We start from the raw sequence: 13,134 nt of genomic DNA on the forward strand, positions 1-13,134 counted from the left end.
CTTAGCTTTCATAGAATTGAGGAGAGTTAGGGTCTTGCTCTGCACTGGGCTCTGGTCTAAGGGAATGATGTGAGTGGTTTGATCTTCTATCCAGACTGCTAAAACTTACTCCACTTCAGCAATAAGGCTGTTTTGCTTTCTTACTATTCGTGTATTCACTAGAGTAGCATTTTTCATTTCCTTCAAGAACTTTTCCTTTGCATTCACAACTTGCCTAACCATTTGGTGCAAGAAGCCTAGCTTTCTGCCTATCCCAGCTTTCAACATGCCTCCTCACTAAGCTTAACCATGCCTGGCTTTTGATGTAGAGTGAGAGACGTGTGACTCTTCTTTTCACTTGAATACTTAGAGCCCATTGTAGGATTATTAATTGGTCTAATTCCAATATTGTTGTGTCCCAGGGAATAGGGAGGCCTGAGGAGAGGGAGAGAGATGGGCGTGGGCTGGTTGGTGGAGCAGTCAGAACACACGACATTTACCAATTAAGTTAGCTGTCTTATATGTGCACGGTTTGTGGTGCCCCCGAGTAATTTCAATGGTAACATCTAAGATCACTGGTCACAAATCATCATAACAGATAGAACAATAATGGAAAAGTATGAAATATTGTGAGAATTACCAAAATGTGACACAGAGACACACGGTGAGCACCTGCTTTTGGAAAAATGGCACCGATGGACTTTGCTTGACACAGGGCTGCCGCAACCTTCAATTTGTAAAAAACACAATACACAATAAAATACAAAACAGTGAGGTGCAATAGAATGAGGTATGTCTGTGTTAGGAAGCGCATCTGGCTGCCTGGTGTAGCATGGACTGTAAGGAAGATACCAGAAGGCAGCTATCTGATTGGAAAACCACTGCCAGACAGTACAGTGCCTGTCCCTGTGAGATCGGTGAGAATAGAAAGATTGATGATTAAAGAAATTCAAGAGCTAGAATCCACAGGCCCCCATTCCAGAGTAATTCGAAGTGAACAAGAGATGACAGAGTCTGAGGATTGTCCCTGGGTGACCGGGAGGTAACCCAGGAGGAGGGGGCGTATTTCAGGGATGGAGGTGCTGGGCCCCCTGCTTGTCCCATGGGGATCCATTCCCAGCACAGCTGTGTACAGCCAAGGACAACATTTCCCAGCCTGCCTTGCAACAAGATGAAGTCATGTGAGTGAATCCAGACCAATGGGGCTGCCATGTGCAATTCTCATGAGTACCCACAAGAGGGCTTGTCTCTGCGTCTCCTTCCTCCTTTCCCAGGGTGCAGTGCGGGTGTGGTAGTGAGCCATCTTCAGCCAGGCGGACGAGGGCAGAACACGACAGGAGGAGCCTGGGTCCCAACTTTACTGAGCCACCAGACCAGCCTCAGGCCACCTTCCCTAGGCATTATGGGAGTTATCTCATTTAAGCCCCTGTATCTGTGCTCTCTTATTGCTGCATGTTATTCCCAAGTATCATGCTAGATGAGGGGCAGAACTATTTGCTTCTGTTGTGCTTTAAGTGACCAGTTTGAGAGACTGCATCTCTGAACCAAGGGCTCTCAAAGCCACCCTTCCTCTGCCCACAGGCTTGTATGTATTTGTGGCATGAAGGACACGTGGGAGGTGTCCTCAGCACACACCAGCCCAGGGACAGAGGCCGTGTGGGCATGCAGCATGCGACTGGGCAGTGGTGGACACTCCACATCTGTGCTGTCGGGAGTGAGCCCGGAGACACACCCGCCTGAATGAAGTGCCCAGAGTCACTAGGATTTCCTGCCAGGTTTCTCGGAGAAGCAGATAAGGCAAAGGTGGCAGATGTTATATGTTCTTTCGTGGGATATTTTGCGCAATGTCTTGCGTCTTCCTGGGTAGTTATCCTAAAACAGCTAACCATCCCCAGGTGATGTCACTGCAGAGGAAGAGTCCTAGTGACATACCACAGGCTTTGCCTGAGTCATTATTTATTCAGTGACTTGCTTATCAGGGTTCTAGGTGGCCAAAAGCAGTTAATAACCGAGGATACTTTGGATAACAAACTCAAAGGTCATAAAGATCTTGAGAGATTGGAATGATGCACTGAGTCTAGACAGTTTCATCATCCATCCACCCTCCATGGCCCATTCCTCCAGTGATCACACGTTCATCAGCACCTAGAACATTCCACATGCTGCTGCAGGTGTTGGGACACCCCGAGATGACAAAGGTCCCACTCCCACTGACCCTGTGTTTTAGTATGTGGAGAAAGACAATAAAGTAAAACAAGCAGATAAGTTAATAAGATCGTTTTGTAGTGATGCTGCCATCACTACATGATGCTGCCATCACTACATGATGCTGCCATCAGTGAAGAGCATTATCAGCACGGCATGGCAGCCATGAGAAGGTTAGGCTCCTTCAGAAAGGGCTGCCCTGGGCGAGTGACATTTGCCTCAGTGAGTAGAAGGATCCAGGCTTGCAGAGACAGGTGGAAAGAGCATTCATTCCAGGGAACAGCAAGCGCGGGCCCTGAACGGGGTTGGGCTGGGCTGTTCCGAGAAGCATGGGGGTGTGGCAGGGACCAGGTCATGGAGGGCGTAGAAGGAGTGTGGATTCTGTGTTCTCTGTGGGGTGAGAACCTCCGAAGGATTTTGAGGAGAGTGGCGGGCTGTGGATCGTGAGTTACAGGAGGTGAGCAGGGCAGTGCTGCAGTCGGGACATCGCGCTGTGGTCAAGGGGCGCGAGGGCGGTGCCCAGGGTACTAGAGAGGAGGTTGGGTTTTGAGATGTGTGAGTGTGATGGAGGTAGCGTCCACAGGATCTGCAGAGGGCTTACAGAGGTGAAGGAAGAAGAGAAATCAAGGATGCTTCCCAGGGCTCTGGCTAGAGCAACTGGCATGCCGTGGTAGCAGTTCCAGAGACTGGAAGCCCTTTTCCCCATCTCCTCCAGTAACTCGTTGGTCCACGCCAGCCCCGTCACTTACCTTTACTCCCACTGCGGTCACCTGGTGGGCCACCCAGCTCCCACCCCTCCTGTCCCCGTGGTCTGGGATTGATTATGTCCAGTCGACATCAGTGCTCCCAGAGGCTAATAGGTGTGTTGGAAGGAAATCCCAGTGTGGTTCACATGCAGGTAACAGACACGCAGGTGGGCACTGTCTAGGACTGTCCTTGCACAGCGGGACTTGGGCATGTCTCTGGTTTGGGAGGGGAACAAGGATACCAGCAACAGAGATATCTGAGCTAAAGGAATGAGACCAAGACAGAAGCCCATCGAGAAGACCAGGGACAAGGAAAGGGAAATGGAGACCGGGGGTTCTTGGGACACAGAAGTGACCCTGGACTGGCCAAGGCACAGTCCAATGTCTACCAGACCCTGGGGCTGGCTGTAGGTGTACTTTGGTCCCCATCTAGGAGTCCACAGGGCCAACTTTTCTTTGCCAACTCAGGAACAGGGACTGGGTCAGACTCAAATTTGTGGGGCCCCAGAGGGCCCGACTCTGAGAAACTAGGCATGAACAGGAGCTGGAGAACCAAAGATGACCTGCTGGTTTCTTCTAATTTTCTGGTCACAGACACCTCCCCACATTGTTAACATGTAACCAATCTCAGTTTGTAAGCTCTTGTTCTTTGTGATGATTTTCTTTCTGCCTGAATTGCAGACAGTGACTCCTCCCCAGGGATTGTGCTGAACATTTCGACATGGAAATGCCACCATATGACGCATGCTGCCCCCACCGGCTGAGGCCATTGGATAAACCCTTTTTCTCATGTTCATCATGTACAGAATGTCAAAGATCCAAATGACTACCTGAGTCAACGTTTACTCTTTACCTGGTTTTATGAATTTACCTAACACTCTCTTGCTCTAAGATTCCCCACATTCTTGGGATGCTTTGCGACTCAGGTCCAACCCAGTGGCCAGCTTTCTCATCCCCCCTTACAGAGTCAATGCTCACCATGACATTGCACTGGTCTCCCGGGCTGCTGTAACAAATTGCCACAAACGTGGTGGCTTAAGCAAGAGTAACTTATTCTTTCATGGTTGTGGAGGGCAGAAGTCTGAAAGCAAGGTGTCAGCAGGGCCACCTCCCTCTGAGGGCCCCAGGGGAGGACCATCCCTCACCTCTGCCAGCTTCTGGTGGTCTCCGACACGCCTTGGCTTGTGGTTGCATCTGCCCAACCTCTGCCTTTGTCGTCACATGGCCGTCTGCTCATCTCCCCATGTCTCTCCTCTGTGTGTCTCTTGTAACCACACTTGCCATTTGATTTAGGGCCCACCAGGATAGCCCAGGATGATCTCATCTTGATCCTTCAGTTACTACATCTGCAAAACCTTTTTTCCAAATAAGGTCACATTCATAGGATCTAGGAATTAGGATAGATATATTTTGGGGAGGGGGGGCACCATTCAACCCATTTAAGGGACACACCATCATCCCTTGTGGAGAGCTGCCATGCAGGCTGAGAGAAGGGAGCCCCAACCACATTAAGGTGAAATACAAGCTGGGCAAGGGCTCCCTTACTGGCCATGTGGCCGCAACAACTAAGATGTGTGTTTCAGCCAAGTAGAACATGTGGGTTTTCAGGACTGCTCTTAAATGATGAAACCAACCGACATTGCAGCCTCAAATGCAAAGGGTCAAGATGTTCCCCCTTCTGCAAAGCACAAGGAAGTCGTATGCTCAAAGTGGGATGTCATTATTCACTGTCTGTCATCAAGTTGGTACAAAGAGCAGAGTTCTGGCCCTCAGCGTAGCCAACCAGGCCATGAGGCCAGGCTGAGTCACTGTGTCTTCTGTGGTCAACCCTGGATAATAGTGCCTGCTCTGGTAATCACAGGGCAAAGGGCAAGGGAGCTGATATCTGGGGAACCGTTTGTAAATTGGGAAGGGCTGCACACATGCAGAGTGTGTTCTATTCGTTTTAGTGGGTAAACACTCTGGAAAAAAATTCAGAAGATTTTACTGCTGAATCCTCTAGAAGTTTGCTCTGTGACTTTGAGCAAGTCACTTCAACTGAAGATAGTAATGCTATCCAATATAAGTACTGTCATAGAGGTGCACACCTAGGAAAGGTATAAAGTACCATGTAAATGTAAGGTTCTATCACTATTAGTTTGATTTCAGCAAAGTAATACATTACCCAATATATTTACATCTTTTTATTGATAAAACTTAACATATGCATTAGTACTTACAAACATTTTATATTTTCCTCTGAAAGGTGGTGAAAATTTATCCTTAGAATTAATTCGTATAATTTATTCAACAGATATCTATTGAGTGCTGGGTGTCAGGAAATGTTCTGTGTTTCAGAAAAGTAGTGAACAAAACAGATACAAGTCTTGCCATAAGCGGGTGGAATTCATGTGGGAAGACGGAGTATTTGCAACATTAAAAAGTAAAAAATAAAGAATGTTAAATAATGATAAGGGCTTAAGAAAAAAACTCATGCTATGTCAGAAGGGAGTTGTTGAGATTTTGGATAGGGCAGCCAGGCACCAAAGGTGATTATTTAGTGAAGACCTGGCAGAAGTGGGTTGACAGAGCAAACAGACAACCTACAGAATGGGAGAAAATATTCTCATGCTACACATCCAATAAAGGGCTGATAACTAGAATCTATTTAGAACTCAGGAAAATCAGCAAGAAAAAAAATCAAACAATCCTATCGAAAAGTGGGCAAAGGACATGAACAGAAGCTTTTCAAAAGAAGACAGAATAATGGCTAACAAACATATGAAAAAATGCTCAACATCTGTACTCATGAGGGAAATGCAAATCAAAATCACAATGAGATATTACTTATCTCCAGTGAGAATGGCCTTTATCAAAAAGTCCCAAAACAATAAATGTTGGTGTGGATGTGGACAGATAGGATCACTCATACACTGTTGGTGGGACTGCAAACTAGTGCAACCTCTGCGGAAAGCAATATGGAGATACCTCAAAGAGATACAAGTAGGTCTACCATTTGATCCAGCAATCCCATTACTGGGCATCTACTCAAAAGAACAAAAGACATTCCATAAAAAAGACACCTGCACTCAAATGTTTATAGCAACACAATTCACAATTGCAAAGATGTGGAAACAACCCAAGTGCCCATCAATACAGGAGTGGATTAATAAAATGTGGTATATGTATACCATGGAGTACTATTCAGCTATAAGAAACAATGGTGATATAGCACCTCTTGTATGTTCCTGGATAGAGCTGGAACCCATTCTACTGAGTGAAGTATCCCAAGAATGGAAAAATAAGCACCACCTGTACTCACCATCAAATTGGTTTCACTGATCAACACCTAAGTGCACATGTAGGAATAACATTCATCGGGCGTCGGGCAGATGGGAGGGGGAAGGAGGGGATGGGTATATACATACATAATGAGTGCGATGTGCACCGTCTGGGGGATAGACATGCTTGAAGCTCTGACTTGGTGGGGAGCGGGGACAAGGGCAATATACGTAATGTAAACATTTGTACCCCCATAATATGCTGAAATAAAAAAAAAAAAGAAATCTATGGATTCAGATGGGAAAAAAAAAAAAAAAAGACCTGGCAGAAGTGAAGGCAAGCGTCACTGCAAATCCAGGAAAGAGCTTTCTCAGGAAAGGGGACAGCATCAGGAAGGAGCCTGCCTGGCGCTGGTGCCCAGAGGGGAACAGGAAAGTGGAGTGGGGAGAAGCCAGGAGAGCGGAGGCTGCAGGCGATGGGGCCTCTCTGGGCCTAGCAGGACTGGAGATTTTCCTCTGAGTCACATGGGGCCGTTGCAGGGTTTTAGCTAAGAAAGCATAGGCTGACTGGTGTTTTAACAGGGTTCCTCTGGCTGCTGTGTTGAGAATAGACGTAACATTTAGAAGTCTTAAAAGTATAAGTACTTGAATTCACAAGTCACACTGAAAAGTCATTTTTAAAATGTCAAATGCCTACTTTTCCCCCTAAACTAGAGCAGGTGGTTCTTGCAGAGAAATAGTTCACTCATTTTTCTATCCAAACGCCAAAAAGTAGGATGAAAATAAAGAAACAAGAAGGCACTAAATTGCTAAGTTTAATCAAAGGTTCTTTTTGCTGCCAAGAAACACATATGTTCCAGCTTACAGCAGGGAAGGGGCCACCTTTGTCTCTCTCCCACTCCGGGAGTCCACCTATTTCCAGAGCAGCCAACTGCCCCAGAGCTCTCTTCTTCTCCCCAGAGCTGGGGGGCTGTGGGGCCGTGGTAGGACAGGTAGGACCCAAGAGAAGCCTGTGATGACCTGTCCAGAGCCACCCAGGACCCTGCTGCCTGCTGGGACTTTGCCTCTTCCTCTACTGCCCAGGTCCCGGGAAAGAACATCGAGGGTTGCTACCTACTCTGGTGCTAAACACACCCTGAGATGTATCCATCACTACAGCGGTTTCACACGCACCTACAAACAGAAATGGAACAATTGGGTATAATAAAAATTATAAAATAGTACATGCACCATAAAAAGGACTGAAGCACTGATACATGCTACAATGTGGATGAGCCTTGAAGATATCATTTATGTATTAGAACATAAAAATGCTCTAAAATTGACTGGGGTGATGGCTGCATTTATCCATGAATATTCTAAAAAACATTGAATTATATACTTTGAACGGGTTGCCACGGTCTGAATGCTTGTGTCACCGAACCCACAAGGGGGTTCTGGCCTATGTCCCATGGCTCGCCACACAGAAAGCCAATTACTGAGACAGAGAGGACTGCCCACGAAGAAAGGTAAGTTATTACAGATGGAGATGAGAAAACTGCCTCGAATCCATCTCCCTGACTAACTGGGCGTAGGGGTTCTTTCAAGCGGTTCAGGAAGGTGACTATGTGTGTTGGGGCAGGTTGTGTTGAAAGCAATGCATGCAGGAGATCTAATTCTGAAGTCAGAGGTTGGGAATGGGTGGTGGGTCTTGGCCTTTTTATCCTGGGAAGAGTCTGCTGTTCCTCAGAGACAACTCAAAAGGTAAAAGTGTTAGTTAAACAGAAAGATTATAATGCCCTGGTCATCGAGCCCAATTGGCCTAGGAATCCAAAGCATAAGAAAACTACAGGGAAAATATATATGGGGGTGTCATTTCGTGTTTTTTCATGGAGCTAATTATACTTGTGGCTCCCCAAAATTCATATGCTGAAACCTAACCCCCAAGGCGATGGTATTAGAAGGTGGGGCCTTTGGGAGGTGACTAGGCGGAGCCCTCATGGATGGGATTAGTGCCCTTATAAAGAGGCCTGAGGGAGCCCCTTTGCCCTCCACCACGTGAGGACGCAGCAAGAAACAGAGAGACCTCACCAGACACCAAATGTGCTGGGGCCTTGACCTCGGACCCCCCAGCCTCCAGAACTGTGAGAAACAAATTTCTGTTATTTATAAATCACCCAGTCTAAGGTATTTTGTTGTAGCAGCAGAAATGAACTAATACATGGGTCAATTTCATGGGACGTGAACTATCTCGCAATAAAGGGGTTTATACACATGTGTGTTACACACATACACATAAATACACATATACGCACAAACACAAACACAGTGCTCTTTTGTGACTTCTAAGAAACGTTAATGATCACAACTAGAAGTATTTAAACCCAGCCAGGAGAGCCTTTTAAACATGCACTTCGAACTCCCATTGTCAAAGAAGAAAGGATAGTATGAAGAGACCCAGACAGAATGAGCCCGACACCGCGGCCCAGGGGCTGACGACTCACAGTCCTGGATGTGCCGTGTGTGGGCAGAGCCTGCGGGCTCCCTGCACACGGAGCAACACCCCAGCCAGGACCAACCGCAGCGTTTGTGAGGCCCAGTGCAAAATGAAAATGGGCCTCTTGTTCATAACTTAGTATGACTTCCAAGATGGCAAGAGCAGAACACTGAACCAAGCGCTTACGCTCTGAGGAGTGTTTCTTTGCTAGGAAAACTGGAGCAACTCCAGTGGCAGTCTGTGAGAATCTTCCAGAAGATGAGAGCTAGTGGTCCTCCACCTTGAGAGCCAAGAGTGGGATGCTGGCACTCTTCCCACTCCTCAATCTGCACCAAACGGGCATGTCCAAGGGAGTGATGTTCCGCATTTAGCGGTAAAGACGCTGTTAGCCTAGAGCAGAGCACATGAGGCCAGGGGGCTTCGCATCACAGCCCTAGACAAGACGTGCTGATATCTCAGTGGGTCTGAAATAGACATAGACCAAAAACTGCAAATGTGAAGAAGTAGGGGAAAAGTCTTGCAGCAATTGGAAAGCCTTTCCTCCAAAGAATCCATGTCACTTAAATGCTCCAATTTCTGAACGACCTATTCACATACCTGCTTAAGTCTGTCTGTTATATTATTTAGCCTTAACACTTTAATCCAGCTTTTATTTTGTCACCAAAAGAGGCATGCGAGTTAACCTTACTTAATCATTTGCTAGACTGACTGGCACAATAATGACTAACTCTTAGTTTGTTCAAAGACTAGTGGTTCTGTTTTCCAGTTTGCAAAATAAATACTCAAGTCAATCCTCCAAGCATTATTCAGTTCAGTGCATACTGTGGGAATCATTTTGTGATTCAGAAAAAACGCCACTAGACAATCATATACCTGCACAGGTCTGACTCAGTTCAGACACATTTATTTAGGGATTATCAATTTCACAGAATACAACGGGTGCCTCTTACTATTTGGCTGTTCAGACTTGCCCAAAGCACGTCACCATGCAGTTTAGTATCACGGTGGATTTTCAAGGTGGTTTATGTACTCCAAGAGTACTGCCTTATAAGGGAGGATGACTGTGCCGCGGAGGCTGTGCGGTGGACGAGGGGGCAGGCGGCCTAGAGTGGTCCCGGCCTCGTCAGGAAATAGCCACATGACCCTGGGCGAGGAGTTGATCCACCCTGGGCCTCAGTTTCCTTATCTATAAAAACAGGACTTGGTCTTGGTTACCAACTCCGTAAAATTTTTTCCAGTTTTAAAATTCAGTGTTTCATTCCCTGGTTTCTTACAACCAAAGGCAAGAAAATTATAGTCAAAGAAACCGTTGCTCCAACTGACAGCACTGATCTTGACCTTGTTGTGAACCATAACCTTGCTTAGAGTTTGGGGCAGGCAGTGACCAAGGATGACCGCAGGGGATGCAGGAGGAAGCCTGCCCAGGGTCAGGGGACCTGCTGCTTATCCATCACCCTGGAGACTTAATTATGTGCCAGCATTGTTCTAAGTACTTAGCAAAAACCAAGGAGGCCCACAGGGGCTTGCAGGTGGCTGCTACGGAAGGCTAGGCTGGGGTCTGGCCCCAGGCAGCCTGGCCCCATGGCTCCCTTCAGAGGTTAAGATAGCATGATCTATCCGGTTATCATCTTTTCATCACACAGGGAACCCAAGGGACCAAAGAGGCTGCCAACAAGCAGAAGGAATTATAAAGGAACATTAGGAAAAGTTTTTGACCCCCGGAGAGTATCACATCTACTATCTGAGGAATCTTAAAGAAGAGACTAGGTACCGCCTGCTCTTGCGTAGTAGGGACCACCTGATGAAAGGCAGCTTGATGACCCCACATCTGCCCGGGATTGCTGGTTCCTGTGCCAGCCTGCAAATGGGCAAGGTTGGGCAGATTTGGAGGTAGGGGTAGGTGGGGGTTATAAAGCTTGACTTTATCAATCCCTCAACCTCGACGTGTACCAGTGGAACAGCTGCCACCGCCAGACACCAGCCACGAATAGTCAGCACGGCAAACACAGGCACAGCTTATCCGTGAATTAAATGATTTCCATCTCTAAGTGATTTCTTTCCTCTCCCGCTACCCACACGCAGAACTGCCGAAGTGTCACCGCGAGTGTGGTTTTGTACAGTCCTGTGTACTTCGCTCTTACTTCAAGGGCGGGGACTCAGCTCTACTGACCTTTGTCCTCTCAGCACCTGCGTTTGCTAAATGAATAAATGACATACCCCAGACTACATGACGTCTATTTAACTTTCAACTGGAAACCACCACCAACTGTATGTCGACTACTGATGTGGATTTCAAGGTAAATACAGACGTGTTTCTAAGGAGATGTTGTGTGTGTGTGTGTGGGTTTTTAAGGATGACTTGGTAAGCAAATTGTTTTCCATAATTATGTCTGGATTCTAAATGACTCTTTATCCGCATTTTGCTCTCCAGATAGTTCGTATTTCTGACACATGTAGTCTACTATCACGTCCGTTTCCTCTCCTCTTCTGTGAGCTTCTCTCTTTCTTAAGGGAAAAGAGTTAAAATTGCTGTTAAACTCAGTCTGCCATAGTGCAGCTTATCACCCCACCCCTGTGCCTCCTGACTTTTAATTTCCTTCTAACACCTTCAACTTTTGATCTCGAAGCACAAGGGCTGTGCTTTTATTAGGTTTGATTTACTGTAAAGCTCAGTGTTCCCTGTGAATCGCACCAGAATAGTCAATGAATAATCACAGGCTTCAGCCAGGCTGGGTTTTAATTCTGCTGAGTAACTAGGAACCCAACCAATAACAGGGAAAAACAAGTGTAAGAAACTGATACGGCCGCAGAACCAGGATGAGCCCTTTCATTATGAGCGTGGAGCTGAGCACACGCAGAGATGGGCTGGCCGCAGAACACAACGCAGCCCAGGCCTCCTCGGAAGAGGAAGTGGGAGGAAAAGGACCTAAGTGGGAGTCCAGGCTCCCGGTGACTGCGACACACAGGCCAGAGGCCTCCCACCCCTCTCAGCTCTGCCATTTGGACTTCGGGCCATGATCATTTTCCATAGGGTTTCCCATGTTTAAACCTGAGACAGTAGGGATTTTTTTTTTCATGTATACGATAGTTTTTTCAAAGAGTTTTCCATAGAAAGCTCCCAGAGGGGAGCTCAGATAAAGAAACGTAATAGCTATATCATTTCGAGCCCCTCTCTGCCATGTGTTCAACGCTCTGATAAATTCTTTACAGATTTGGTTCTATGTCTAACCACAGGCTGAATGACAAAGGTTCCACAATCACCCCTTACTCTGTAGAGGAGGCGCAAGGTTAGGGAACACAGGAAGGCTCTGTTGCCAGGGACGGGTTGTCTTCAGACTCCTGTGCTCCTATTTTGATATCTTGCAGCTCATCTATATTAGAAACTGCCCGGCATAAGCAAAGAGCCACCTCCCAGCCCCCAGCCTTTGCCAGCCCTGCACGGAGAAAAGATGACTCGACTCAGGGAGCCCCTAAGCATCTAGGACCGAGCCAGGCAGGCAGGAGACCCAGTGCTCTGGCACAAGGCAGTGCTGCTTTGGGCAACTGAGCTTCAGGGAATGGCTGTCTGCACCAAGCTTCTCAGACACTAGCAAGGGCTGTGTGAGTAGCCTGAGAGAAAAAGACCCTATATTAGCTGAAATTGCTGCCCAGATGAGTCAGTATTTTCTGCTACGGTTAAAAAAAAAAAAATAGTAGCATACTGTTCATGTCTCCATGGTAACTTACTATGGATCTGTATTCCATTTATGGAACTCCTTCTTGACCTATCTGTGTCCTCTGATCCGGGCCTGAAAATACACGGAGAAGCCATCAGAATCAATTCAATCTCCAAGAAATATCAATTGCCCAGGACCCGGCTGTTTCAGAAGTTTAGATTCGGCCTCTGACCCATGCGATTGTGATACCTGGAGGCCTTCAGCTAGCCAGAAACATTAAGCAGCAACAGTATTTCAACTATCCGGATAACCCCACATTCAGAGTTGCCTTGGAGACCGGGAACCCTGAGTAACAGAGAAGCTGGGACATTCCCGGAACTGCAGTCCTTGAGATGCACCCGCTTTTAGTCCCGTGGCCTCTAAACTGGGCTTTGCTATTTCATACACATCTTTAGGAAACTAAACTTTCCTGCGAAATATCGAGCATCTGACCTGAGTCTAAGCAGGAAATGCTTGCGTTTCTAACAGGAACTCAAGCGCCTTCTGATATAAATGGAAACCGCAGGACGGGGGGCGGTTTTGACCATGGGTTAGGGAGTCAGATACACTCAGTTCTCGACCCTGAATTTCCCAGTGATACGACCAGGGTTACTTCTCGTGAGGTTCAGTCTCCCTCTGTCAAGTGGGAGCGACCACGCCTCGGGGAGTTACGGAGCCGTCCGCCGCGCGCCCAGCCGGACGGGCTCGGCCAGGCGGGGGCCACCGCGCCGCTCGGCTCCAGGGGGCGCCCCTCCCGCGGAGGCCGCGGGGAC

This window comes from Propithecus coquereli, unplaced genomic scaffold (assembly GCF_000956105.1).
Source record: "Propithecus coquereli isolate 6110/MARCELLA unplaced genomic scaffold, Pcoq_1.0 Scaffold148, whole genome shotgun sequence".
Lineage (NCBI taxonomy): Eukaryota > Metazoa > Chordata > Mammalia > Primates > Indriidae > Propithecus > Propithecus coquereli.